The 12,482-nt window shown below is 47.5% G+C and overlaps 1 protein-coding gene across 2 annotated transcripts in view; it reads right to left on the minus strand.

Annotated features, from left to right (window-relative positions):
* LOC119465940 (myelin transcription factor 1-like protein) overlaps positions 1-12,482 on the minus strand; it is a 292,459-nt gene that overhangs the window by 55,809 nt on the left and 224,168 nt on the right. Inside the window, exon 1 of one of the 2 annotated variants that reach the window (XM_049657173.1) lies at positions 190-293. The exons of the other annotated variant lie outside the window; for it this stretch is intronic. The gene's annotated coding sequence lies outside the window, so the exon portion shown is untranslated. Of the gene's footprint in view, positions 1-189; positions 294-12,482 lie in introns of those variants that run through there. 2 annotated transcript variants of the gene reach the window in all.

Raw genomic sequence — 12,482 nt, forward strand, 5'->3', positions numbered from 1 at the left:
ACGCCGCTGGCTTTCCCGCACGACTCAGATTTCCGCGGCGGCAGAGGCGCACGCCCGGCAAGCGCCGACGTCGACAGAAAACGCGCTCGAGACTCGGGCAAGACGATGAGCGGTTTATAAATACGCAGCTCGAGGTCGGAACCCTCGAGCTCGGGCGCCGCGTTATTTGGCTTGTTGGTTCGAGTTTACCTAGGCTTCCTCGGCGATGCCTGGCGTTGGCTGCGGACCGGAGCTCTCCTCTCCGCCGTCGTAACTTTTGCAGACGGCGAAATCCCGTAGCAGACGACACGCTGGTCTTGTGCGCGTCACCCGCTTGGCCCCCACCTTTTTTTTCAAACACTGCCGGACTGTTCTTGCAATGAGACGGTTCGCTTACTTTCAGGCACGAACGGCGTGCTGATAGTTACGTTCACGCGGATGCTGCCGGCACAAAGCTTGGTTCACTCTCGCCGTTTGAGAGGCGAATAAAAAAGAAACCCCGCGCCAGAGAGATGATGCCGGTCGGGGAGCGTCGAGTACGCTCGCGCGCTACTGCGGCTGCGCAGGTCGCAGATCGATTGCGTCAGGAAGCGCCGCCGATTGCGGCGACTGCTGGTGGAGGGGCGCGAAGCCAACGAATCGCGCGGTTTGTCATGGGATGAATAGATGGCAGCACGCTTGCTGGGAGATTTTCGTGGCTCGACAAAAATAGGAATGAGCGCCTACTTCGAAAGCAGTTTCTGCCGTTCTTTAACCGTTAAGGGACCGTTATGAGACCGTTAAAGGACCGTTAAGGGACCGTTAAGGGTTTCTGCCGTCAAGGGTTAAGGTGTCGCAGAAAATCCGGCGTCGGCGTAAGCGCCGGCGTCGTTGGTGGAAATAATCATGCCGAACCACATCATCCCGAAACACCCTGACGGGGCAGGCCCTCTGCGTGGCGCAAGGCGTTAGTGAACAAAAATTGAATTTCTCAAAGTAAAATCCGTCAGAAAAATCGTAACGTACGACTTAACCACAACCTACAGACGTGATAGCGTCGGATTGTAATTTGAATATACGAGAAAAAAGCCTGATAAGAAGGCAGGGATCTTTTGAATATGTTATTGCGTTCCACTCTTAAAGGCGAAGCTTAAGCGTCCTCCAATTTTTTTGACATGTGGCATGTGAGATCATCATCATCATCAGCAGCTTATATTTATGTCCACTGCAGGCCGAAGGCCTCTCCCTGAGATCTCCAATTAACCCTGTCTTGCGCTAGCTGATTCCAATTTGCGCCTGCCAATTTCCTAACTTCATCACCCCACCTAGTTTTCTGCCGTCCTCGACTGCGCTTCCCTTCTCTTGGTATCCATTCTTTAACTCTAATGGTTCACCGGTTATCCATCGTACGCATTACATGACCTGCCCAGCTCCATTTTCCCTCTTAATGTCAACTAGAATATCGGCTATTCCCGTTTGCCCTCTGATACAAACCATGTGAGATACACTAGTACAAACGATGCAATTTATGTATGAGCAACGTGCGGTTATAGTTTCATGAAAGGAAAATTTTTGTCCGCACAATGCAGGACGCGAATGGACTGGTATCTCATCGGAAGATTCATTGCGATTCCTTAAATATTTAGCTCCGCAGTCCGAGAAGCGAACGAGGTCCTTTCATTTGACCGGGGCAGGTGTCGCTCCACAAGTCGAGCTTACCAAAAGGCTGCGTGTTGGCACACCGAAGTAGAAATAATCGTCATATGGAATCAGTGCAGCAGATACTGAAAAGGGATTACTTTTTTTCAAATATCATATCTCGACATTGGACGTGGTTGATTATTACTGTGACAGCACCAAAATAGGGCGCATGCTATGCTTGAAACAGAAATATCCAACACAAATTATCCTGCAGGCGCCCAAAGTTGGAAGGGCATAACGCGAACTCTGCGATCCTGTCACCCTGATACAGGCGCCCATAAAGTTTGACTTGCTGAAGTGAAAGCGAGGAATCTGAACATGAGTAAGCTGATTTCATTTCCGGGACTTCACTTATAGCGGAGAAAATTTCGAAGGCAAATAAATGAAAGACGCGGATGCAATAATGCTCGGTAGTTTCATTAAGTTTATCGCACGAAAGCGGCACGCCCCTTTACGTCTAAAAGAAAGTTGTCAAGAATTAATGAGGAAAGGAAATAAAAAAAAAGGACATGCAGTAGATTTCAGGTTATTGCGATCATAGATCGACTCCGAGGTCAGGGTGCAAATTAGAACTCCCGTTTATTACTAAATCTTGCGATCAAAGCAGGTCCCTTTTATTTACAGAATTGCTCTTGCGTTTTGTGCATGGTGTTCATGATAAGCTTCAAACTTGTGCTAGGTCATTTGCTACTACTAATGCCAGCAATGGCTTCACATAGTTGGGTATAGTTAATTTATTTATTGCATGGATAACACAAGTCCGTGTTGCGTACGCATCATGACCGCTCCACCTTGATATCACTTTACGGGTTGACAGTAAGCTCAGCAATTCTTGCTCTTAAAAAAAAAAAAAAGAACATTCTCAGCACTTTCGAGTCAGTTGCACCTTCGGCAATCTGTTGAACTTCACCGCAATACACCAGCGTAACGTAATAGGCAGCATTTTCAAATAAAGCTATATTTCACAAGCTCCGCCGAGTTTCAACAAGTTTGAAATAGCAACGTCGAGAGAGTGCTTCCTTTTAATAACATGCTCATTTATGACACTTAGTCGGTACTTATTGCTGGGTTATAGCTGTTTTGGTCCTGGACGAAATGAAGTATAGATTAGTATAACACTTTCCCAGCGACGCAGTTGAGGGGTGTTTCGGAAAGTTTTTCGCATGGCGGTGAAGGTGATAAATCAATAAGGACGGCCAGCAACTAGACCCATAGTACCTTCGACGAAGGGTATCAGAAGTCACTTGTACAACTACACTGTCTTTGATGTACCAGTTGCTCAGATTGACATGCGTCTGCAAAGAAATTTATTGCCCTAGCAATGACATGTACAATCTTCTTGCGAATTTTCGCCGTCATTGTAAGGTGCGGGCGTCGGCGTTAATGTGGTGGCTTATATGGATTCTTCGATGCGCTAGATAGATGCTATATTATTGAAACTGGAAAGTTGCTCTGCCCAGGCTTTAAGGTCTTGAATTTGTTCAGAATTTTGGCAATTTCAGAGCGCCAGAAAAAGTAATAAAACGTTATGTTCGCAGTGTCTTTTATGCTAAACCATTAAGAGAGACTTACGAAACACTATGTGGGCTCACAATCTCAAAGTGATGAAGTGCCACTGGTACCGCTGTCGTTTGCTCTTTACAGATCGAATACTTCACTGTGCGCTCACTAATGCCGATGGTTTCCCGTCAGCCCCCCCCCCCCCCCCCAAAAAAAAAAAAAAAAAAAAGAAAAAAAAAACGTTTTGGTTTCATCGAGTCTCATATCCTGCAGCGTCGAGTTGCGATGCCTCTAACGTCACTGGCGGCGCTCATGTCGCTAGCGTTCTGAGACGCCTGGTAGCTGTCAGGGTGGTGTTCCTATAAAGTTGCAATATGAGACCCTTCAGATGGTGCCGGCTTTCCTACGCAGTTTAAACGCTGTTGGATGAATAAATTTTGTTCCTAAAGGCACAACAGCGTTAGGTACATGAGCTAGACCCATGAGGTGCGTTTCCTATATTTGAACTCGTCAAGCACATTTAACTATTTTACTGCGCGACAACATACTTTTCTTTTTCTGGCAGACATGGTTGCAAAATAAAAATAACAACGCGACAGGGGGTCTCCTTTACAAGTGAAAAAAAAAACAACAACAACAAAAAAATGTCACAGTTTCGCCCTAAGGGCGAAGCAATGAATGCGATAGCAACACAGCAATGTCATACGAAGTAAGGTGAGCGGCCTTGGTAGCAATATGAATTGTAGTAAACATGAGCTGATTAAGTAAGCAGGTGTGCTGCGGCGTAAGTAGACCGACATGAAGAGAGACTCGATGACCACGAGAAGGCGCGTGTGAAACGGTGGTGTTGATGAGAAGCGCTTCCCGTGGGCAGCGCGTGCGAAGGGACACACCTGTAGTGCTGCACTGCCGATCTGGGCAGCATTGCATGTGTAGCGTGCGTTGGAAAATGTGGCCCGACTATTACTAACTGAATGAACAAGCGTGGTGTGAGCGCGCACAAACAAACATGAATAGATCACACTGAATGACTGCAGCCAACGACTGTCAAAACGCTGGCAGCGCAACGTACCTTCGCCCGCTGCGCGGGCGAAGGTACGTGCGCTCTACCAACGGAAACTGAGCGGCATAAAGGTCGGAGCCGTGTGGAGATAAGAGACGGTGCGGTCGAACGAAGGACGAGCGCGGTTGTTGGAAGCGTAGAAGTGCGCCCCCCCCCCCCCCCCCCCCATGCTCCCTCCGGCGCTGGCTTCCCGCTTCCTGGCTTGCGCGTGGGAGAGATAAGAGACTGTGCGGAGCGACGAGCGCGGTTGTTGGCAGAGAAGTGCCCCCCCCCCCCCCCCTGCTCCCTCCGGCGCTGGCTTTCCGCTTCCTTGCTTGCGCGTGGGAGATTGAGTGTGTTCGCTCTCCGTGATAGCGCGCGTCCCCCCACGCTTCCGCTGGGGCATACGGCGCGCGGCGAAGATTTTATCTATACGGAACGTCACGGCGACGGCGACGGCGACGACGACGACGACGCCGACGGCAGAAATCCGGTTGAAGTGTCCATATAATTGCTATCGCAATAAAAACATGTTGACTAATGATAGTACACTTTCGAGCGAAAGTCTGAGGACCACAGCTGCCGCGGAGTTTTTTCTTTTTCACAGCCCAGGGAGGAAGGCTCAAATCAAGTGGCATAGCCTTCGTGCTACTTTTTGACCAATGTAATGTATCAATCCAATTTCATCTTGCACGGCTATACCAGAAAAAAAAAATCTAGATTTTTTTCTCATACATCACTGTCTAGACTTTTGCTCTCGACTGTACCTCGCTCGTGTGTAGGAAAAAAGGAAGACTAGACTGGAAGATCGAGCCTTCAGTGTGGGTGAGGCCGGTGTTCTGGCAAATCACAGTTGACCCATTGCTCTAACCCAGTGGCTACGGCGTTGCACTACTGGACCCGACGTCAAAGGTTCGATAACCGCAGTGGTGGCCGCATTTTGACTGGGGGCGAAACGCACAAAACTCTCGTTTACTTCGATTTAGGCGCACGTTATAACACCCCAAGTGGTCAGAATTAATTCCGAGAGAGCCTGCTACAGCATGCCTCGTAATCATATTGTCGTTTTGGCACGTAAAACCCTAGAAATTGTGTGTATTTTTAAAGTTCGCTATTGCCGCCAAGCAGCTTGTCTATTCTCGCTTCAACATAGTTTCAGTTCGCGTAGTTTAGCTTTCATAACTCGTACATTTTTCTTCGCGTTTTAATATTCCTTTGTTATCAGTCTGCTGGGGCTCTTGAAAGCGCATTTTGTGTGTCAGCTATCGGGAAACCAGCCAAAGCTTGTGAATGTCTTCAGTTATTATTTTTGATAAAGTAGGAGACAACGTTCACACGTCGTGAATTTCTCGATATTTAAATATGATCCGTGAAAATTTAGCGGAATAATCATAAAAAAACGGGAAGCATTCTTGATATTCTCCAAAGAATGGGGAAAAGGGGCCGATAAAAAGCGCTTGAGGATCTTGTGCTGTGGTTTGGCAACCTGCTAACAGCTGCTCTGTTTGGGACAGCTTCCAATGGAAGACTTCGCTGCTACGTCCAGCTTACTTCTTGGAGCCGAATTCACAAAGTCTTTTCGTTCTTAAGTCCTTCAGTCACGAATTATGATCGACCGTCAATTAATGTATGAAATTTACATACTTTTATGCCCGTGTGCTGCAGACTCCATTAAGAGCAAGTCAAGCTATTAGAATGACTCTTTCTGCATTTTATGATGAGTCGCCATAATTACAGAGTGATAAGTGTCTAATTATTGTGCACTCTGTCACGATACATTTCTTCATAAAAAAGAATTGAATCAGTGGTGCGAATTATCTGCGTAAGTTAATTGTGGGTTGTAAGCTATATTAGAAAGAATTAAATTATTTCGCCATTGCTACAGAAGCGTCCCACGTCACACCTTTCGTCAAACACTGTAGTGCCTTCTGCAAAGCTATCTTCGGTAGTGATTGATTTCCCTCAGAAGTGAAAGTAATTGAGGTAAGCGGAACGTTTAATTTATCCTAAGATTAGTTTTTGTGGTCTACTCCTTGCCACAACTGCACAGAAATGGAAGAAATAAGTCGCGTACACAAATGTGTACACCGTGACTGAAGGGGAAGTGCTCCTTGCCGGTGCACTGTCGCCTGCTTTCGCTAGCAACGTGTCCATCATCAGGATTAGCTACAATATTATCTTACGAACAATTCTAGCGTAAGAACGTTTTGTGAATGCGGGCACTGGTACTTCTTTTGTTGTTTTTTACATCGTAGACTTCTTACAAAAATGATAGTCATCTTGACTGCCGTCACGACCGCGCCCTTGAATTAACACGTACGCATCAAGTAGACCGCCCTGTCCACGTTCACCCTTCAACTGATCACCGTCCCATCACCACCTTAAACATCTTCGCAAGCCTCCCTGATAAAACTTTCCTCGGGCTGGCTGGATCGTACTCAACGGTCTCACCAGAGCTGCCTGAGAATCAGCAGAAACACGAGTGGCGGCGCGGCTTCAGCTCTTTTTTTATGCACTATAGCATTCAGTGGACTTGAAGATATTTAGGGATGTCAGGGAAAGAAAAAAAAAACCAACAGCAACGAAACAGCAATGCTCGTATTCTATTGCACTGTTGGCGCGTCACGTCGCTCGAAGCCAGTGCTTACTTATTACGCCAGCGGCTTTGCTGTCTGCCACGTTCCACGGTGCCTTACGAAGGCGAGAAAAAAGCAAGAGAGAGAGAAAAAAGGAACAAACGATGACAGGTGAGAAGTGTGTGAGTAAGCAAAGGATAAAAAAAGGAAAGAAAAGGAAACTGGGATAGGTCAACGAAACCACGTTCGATTCCGCGGTGCGCATGCCTGACAGACGGCCCGAGCTTTAATTCATAATTCAGCGCAGGGGTGGAGTTTTGGGTCGATCTGCTCACGTTTTTTTTTTTTTTTGCTTTCTCATCTCGCACACGGCGTCTGTGTTCCTGCTTACTTTTTCTCGTTTCTCATGTCACGTGTCTTTTTTTATTCACTCTTCTTGTTTACATTCCCTTTTGTTTCGCACTCAATTTCAAATTTAACTTCCTTACAATGAATGCCACTAACATTAACACTAATACTACGAGTACTACTGTTAACTTTCTAATTTTGCCGCCAGGGCAAGAGTAGCAAGTGAAATGCGCTGTTCCCAACCCCCTTCTTATAGTCCTCCTTTTCGCTTACATGTTCCCTTGCCAACAGGGGTGTTGTGGGTTTCTGCTTGTATAATATATATTGTTATGCGTCTGAAATAAAGTGTGAAGATTGATTGATTGATTGATTGACTACCCGCAATACCTTCTTACAGGCTTCTTTCTAGCCTACACTTTCGCTACAAACCCTGTTGCTGTTATTTTTCAGCCTTTCGACAGCACGGCCACGATGCAACATAGTATATGCAACGAAATGCATGGTATCCCCCCACTCCCTCTCTGCCTGGCTCCCATCCCACCCGGGGACCCCATTCGCCGTACTTCGCGCCACCTCTCTCATACCGCGCTGCGCCTTACGAGGTCAAAACCTCATCCATGACGACGGCATGCACTGGCGAATGCTAGACGTTGGCGGCCCCAGCCAGTGAGAGTAAACCGCGCTTGCCTCTGCCGCCGACCTACGAAATAATTCCACGCGGCCGCAAAGGAGCCGGCATCGCCCACCGGCCGGCTCGCCACCACAAACCTCACCACCACCCTCCGGTATCTCTTCTCTCCGCCTTCCCCAAACTCCTCCTTCTCCTCCTCCGCCGTCTATACTGCACCAGTAGGCTGCCTACACAGCAGCCTACAAGTTTCATCCTCTGCCGTCCCGCACTGCCTGCCTGTGCGTTGCGTTGCGTCTCACCACCTCCGTGCAGTGCAGTGAAACCGGCGGGTCGCGTGAGCCAACCGCAGAACGGGAAAGCAGTAGAAGGGCTCCTCTACCGCCCTCCTCTGATCAACCTGCGCGCGACGCCGACGGAATGTAAGCTTCACGGAAGAATAAGCGGCGCACAATAGGCGAGCCTTCCGCCCCCTTTTCTCTGAAACACGCAGCTCTCTCTCGTTACGGATTGGCTGACACAAGCCGTAGGCTTCTCCGCACTGCATGGAGTCGCTGAGGCGGAGTGTAGCCCTGCCCGTATAGTAGCGGTAGCGGCAGGACGTGCTATGCACTGCATGCGTTGCCGTCGCAGACAGCGCGTTTCCAAGCGCGGCTACGTTGCGAGTCTGCGCTTGCAAAAAGGAAGGGGGTTGCAGGGTGTTCGGCTCTGACGGTGTGCGGCTGCGTTGCTTCCTGTACCGCGCGAGTGAGAGAGTGGGTTGGTATACGGTCGGTCGGTCGCTCACTTGCACGCGGAGGTTGGCGGGGTGCGGCGCGGAGCATGACTTATTCACGGCCATCAGACGCTGTCTGAATTTCGATTCGGTCACGCTTCCACTCCCCTTCTAGGCCCTGCCTCCGTATATCCCGTACACACGCACACACACACAAAACCTCGCTGGTAGCGCAGTCGCCCAGCTTGGCTAACATGCGGGCGAGCCGCAGTGGCTGCTGCTGTGGCGTCGACGAGAGATTCCGTGCATCTGGATGAGGCATCTGCTTGTCGGTGATGTGGTCGCTCAACTGGGGGGAGTCGCAAGTGTGATCGTGACAGGCGCGTCCCAGATGTCTAGTTCACGTACATTTTCGCCCGCAAGAGCCTTTTGCCATCCACCACCTTTGCTAATAATATGTCTATAACATCGTGATTGGCTGGTACTTGCTCCTAGGAACAGTTTTTGGCGTAATAAATCTTTTGTTGTGAATGCGGGCCTTGGTGTGCAGGAGAGCCAGCGGCAGTTTTCCAAGATCCAGTTTCTAAATGCGTTAGCATTTTCCTGGGGCCCTCGCGAACATGTTTCGGCCGGTGTGTGAACTGGCGAGCGAGTGCGTGAACATGCAACCGATGTTCGCGTTTGACACGAAACTGTCATTGTCACAAAAATGTCACTGTCACAAAAAGCAAATTCCAGTGTGCCTTATAGTTATTGAATATGAAACTCATATCAGACAAAACGCTGACACACGTAGCTTCAAAAGCATGCTTGACTTCAATTCAGCTACACTCGCTGATGATTCGCCATTTTATTGCACTCTCGAAAAAAGAGTGCTGGCTGCCGTCTAGCCAATAGACAATAACTTGGGTCACTGACATCGTTTGCCACTGGGTACCTCCCCATTCTTAGCACACCTATAGGTGTGGGCCACTACGACAAGAAAGGGTTATCCTTAACGGCACTTAACGTATCTGTCTTACTCAATTGTGCATCCATCATCTCATCAACATTCTTCCCTTGACAAGAGAGAGAAAGAGAAGAGAGGAAGGAAAGGCAGGGAGGTTAGCTAGGCTCCTTCCAGTTTTCTACCCTACCCGTGGGGAGGGGGATGAGGGAAGGAAAGAAAGAGAGAGAGAGAGAGAGAGAGAGAGAAGACACGAGTCTTGATCGCACTTTCACATGCACTAAAGCATCACACATCGCCTTCTTCCTCGTGAAGCAGACATCTAAAGGCTACGAGGCGGCGTCCGCGTCATCCGCCACTTCTGCTGCCTCACTAAGTAACCTTCGTGCCATTTATATTCTAACATTGCATTGCAGCTGCGTGTTTCTTCAAGCTAAGCTGTTCTTTTTTTGCCTACCCTTGCTGTTGTCTACAGTATAGCCGGTCAGTATCTCGTCAGATATATTTGTGGATATATATGTGCACAGATTCGGCGCATACATGAGGCACGTGTGTGCCAAATAGAAGTACGAGCAAATGGGCTTATAAGCCCCCGTATGCCGACCGACCAAAGAGTGCCAGTAAGCGCACCTCTGTTCAGGGCAACAAAAGACAATTCCTTCGTGAAGCCTGAACGTCTAATGTCGGCCCATAGGTATCTCTAAAGCACGCTGACCTCTTAATCGAATAGCACATTGTATTCAATGGTCTCAGAGTTAATTGATTTTCTGTGATTTAGCCATTAGGTATGTGACACTGGATGTGCGCCCGTTCTTTTTTCAAGTCCTCTTGAATGGGTATGTGCCCCATTGAAACAAGATGTTGCAATGAGAGGTAGAGCACCCTTAATTGCAGCTAGATAGGAGTCGTACTTCTCTGTGCGTATACACTTGTAATTGCCACGCTTCCTTCGATGAGCATCGAACATCGCCTTCGTCTTCAACAAATAGTTGCACAGACGTCTCGCTCAGAGCAGCCGTTTGATTTGGTGTTTGCATTGCGAGCATAACCTGTGAGCTGTGTAGTGCATAAACGTAAAAAAAATTGCGCGAGACTACAGTTGTGAATTTGGGGCGGATAATCAAAAAACATTGCACGAGATTACACGTTGTATAATATGAAAGTAAACACAATTGCATGCATCGCCGTTAGCAGTGTGGCGTTTCCTTAACCGCTTCACTAAAGCTTTCATTCACACATATTCCAACATGTTCGTTCGATCGGCATATTTTTCCCACTGGCAAATTATACTGCCTAATTAAGCGCCAGAGGTATCACTGTTCACTGATAGTGCAGACGCTGAACGGCAGGTTTTGTGGCGGGAAGACCACCGTAAGTGGGGCAGCGGTATTATTGTAAAGGTTCTCGCGTGCCGTTTGGAAAACAAGAAGTAAAATAGAAAAAAGAAGCGTGGCAGAAACAAGAAAAAAATTACCAATATGCCAGTGCAACATTAGAAGCATAAACAAACATCATGAGCCATTCCACTCTGTGGAGGTGTATGACCAGTGAAGCTGTTTGTCACACGACGCAGAGCACACGACTTGCGTCGTTTTGCATGACCTCTCGGGAACTATCTTCATCGGTGCTTGCCACCCACCACCACCGATTGCATTCTCGCATCTGTTCTCGCCGTCGCTATTTGTAGGCGCGCTGCTGCTCGGGAGTGCGCACTATACGTGGCCTCCTTATTACGACGAGAGAAGTGAAATTCAAAATGGAGAACGGCAGCTTGTCTTGCAGACAACGCACGACGGCGCCGCCGCCCCGGGAGAGCGTAAGGAAACTAGGCATGCACGAGCTTGGAACGACGACAAAGAGAGGGCGGCGTGAAAGCAGACATGGCCGACGCCGGCCGCACAGCGGTAAATCTTTGAGAAACGTTTATTATCTACCCGAGAGTCTACTGATCTTGAAAATGGTGCCCATTGATAACTAATTTACTCAAAATGCATATACAGGTGATGAGACTTATAAGGTGTTGCTTAGAATGAAGTAATTTGATATCAAATTCGGGACATGAGTTTTTGTTTGCGGAGTTGAAAAATACACGGAACTCTAGCCATAAACAGCTTCGCTGCAATAAACAAGCAATAGTAAAGAGGTACTCAATACGTCACGCACGTTTATTATATTTAACAATCTGAAAGAAAAAAAAACTCGTTTATTTTCAATCTGATTGCTGTTACACTAGTAGTCCTCAGCGACATGGTCAAAGAACGCTGTCGAGTTGCTTGGAAAGGTGCAGGGTAGTAGATCCTGGCTACAGTTCATCATAAGAAACCGATAATTTTATTCGGGGCGTTGTCTGTCTTCTTACAAGGAGCCATGTTTGCGTAACAATTCTTACATTAGATTGACTCTTAAGAACAAATACTAGCCAATAGCGATAGCGAGCGTAACATAATAAAGGCTGTCGGCCAATGACAAATGGTTATTACAAACGAAAGTTTTTCTAAACGCGGGCCAAAAACTGTCGTTGTTCCATGTGCTCTTGTGCCTAACATTGTGCACTGGGTGCTTGGTACCACGAATGCTGCTGTTATGTAAGTTGGAACTATTAGGCATAACAAGGGAGAATCGTGTATTCAAACTGTCTTTTCAAACATTCCGCGGATTGCACAAAACATTTGCAAATATACTTATTTACGATGAGGTTTCAGAAATGGTGCCGCCGAACAACCCATAGTTTGATCATGCAACAAGTACCTCCCCAATTATTCATTTTCCCCCCTGAAGTTATAATCTTCTAGAATAGTTCATCGTAGCAATTTTGACCACGTGGCGGGCTTTAATATGTACTTCAAACATGACAAGATCGAAATGCTTCTTACGACATGATTTCATTTCAGTGCCAGCGCTTTTAACTGAAGACAGTTGGAAATTTCTAAGGCTTGTTAGATACTTAACAATAATATGGTGGCATGGCTTCAACTTTCCTGCTCTGTTTCGAGTGGAAGCTACACATACCTTGTCGTGATTGACTTGCTGTTATCCGAAGCCACCGCGTAGATCTTTCCGCTTAAGGT

Source organism: Dermacentor silvarum, chromosome 10 (assembly GCF_013339745.2).
Source record: "Dermacentor silvarum isolate Dsil-2018 chromosome 10, BIME_Dsil_1.4, whole genome shotgun sequence".
Lineage (NCBI taxonomy): Eukaryota > Metazoa > Arthropoda > Arachnida > Ixodida > Ixodidae > Dermacentor > Dermacentor silvarum.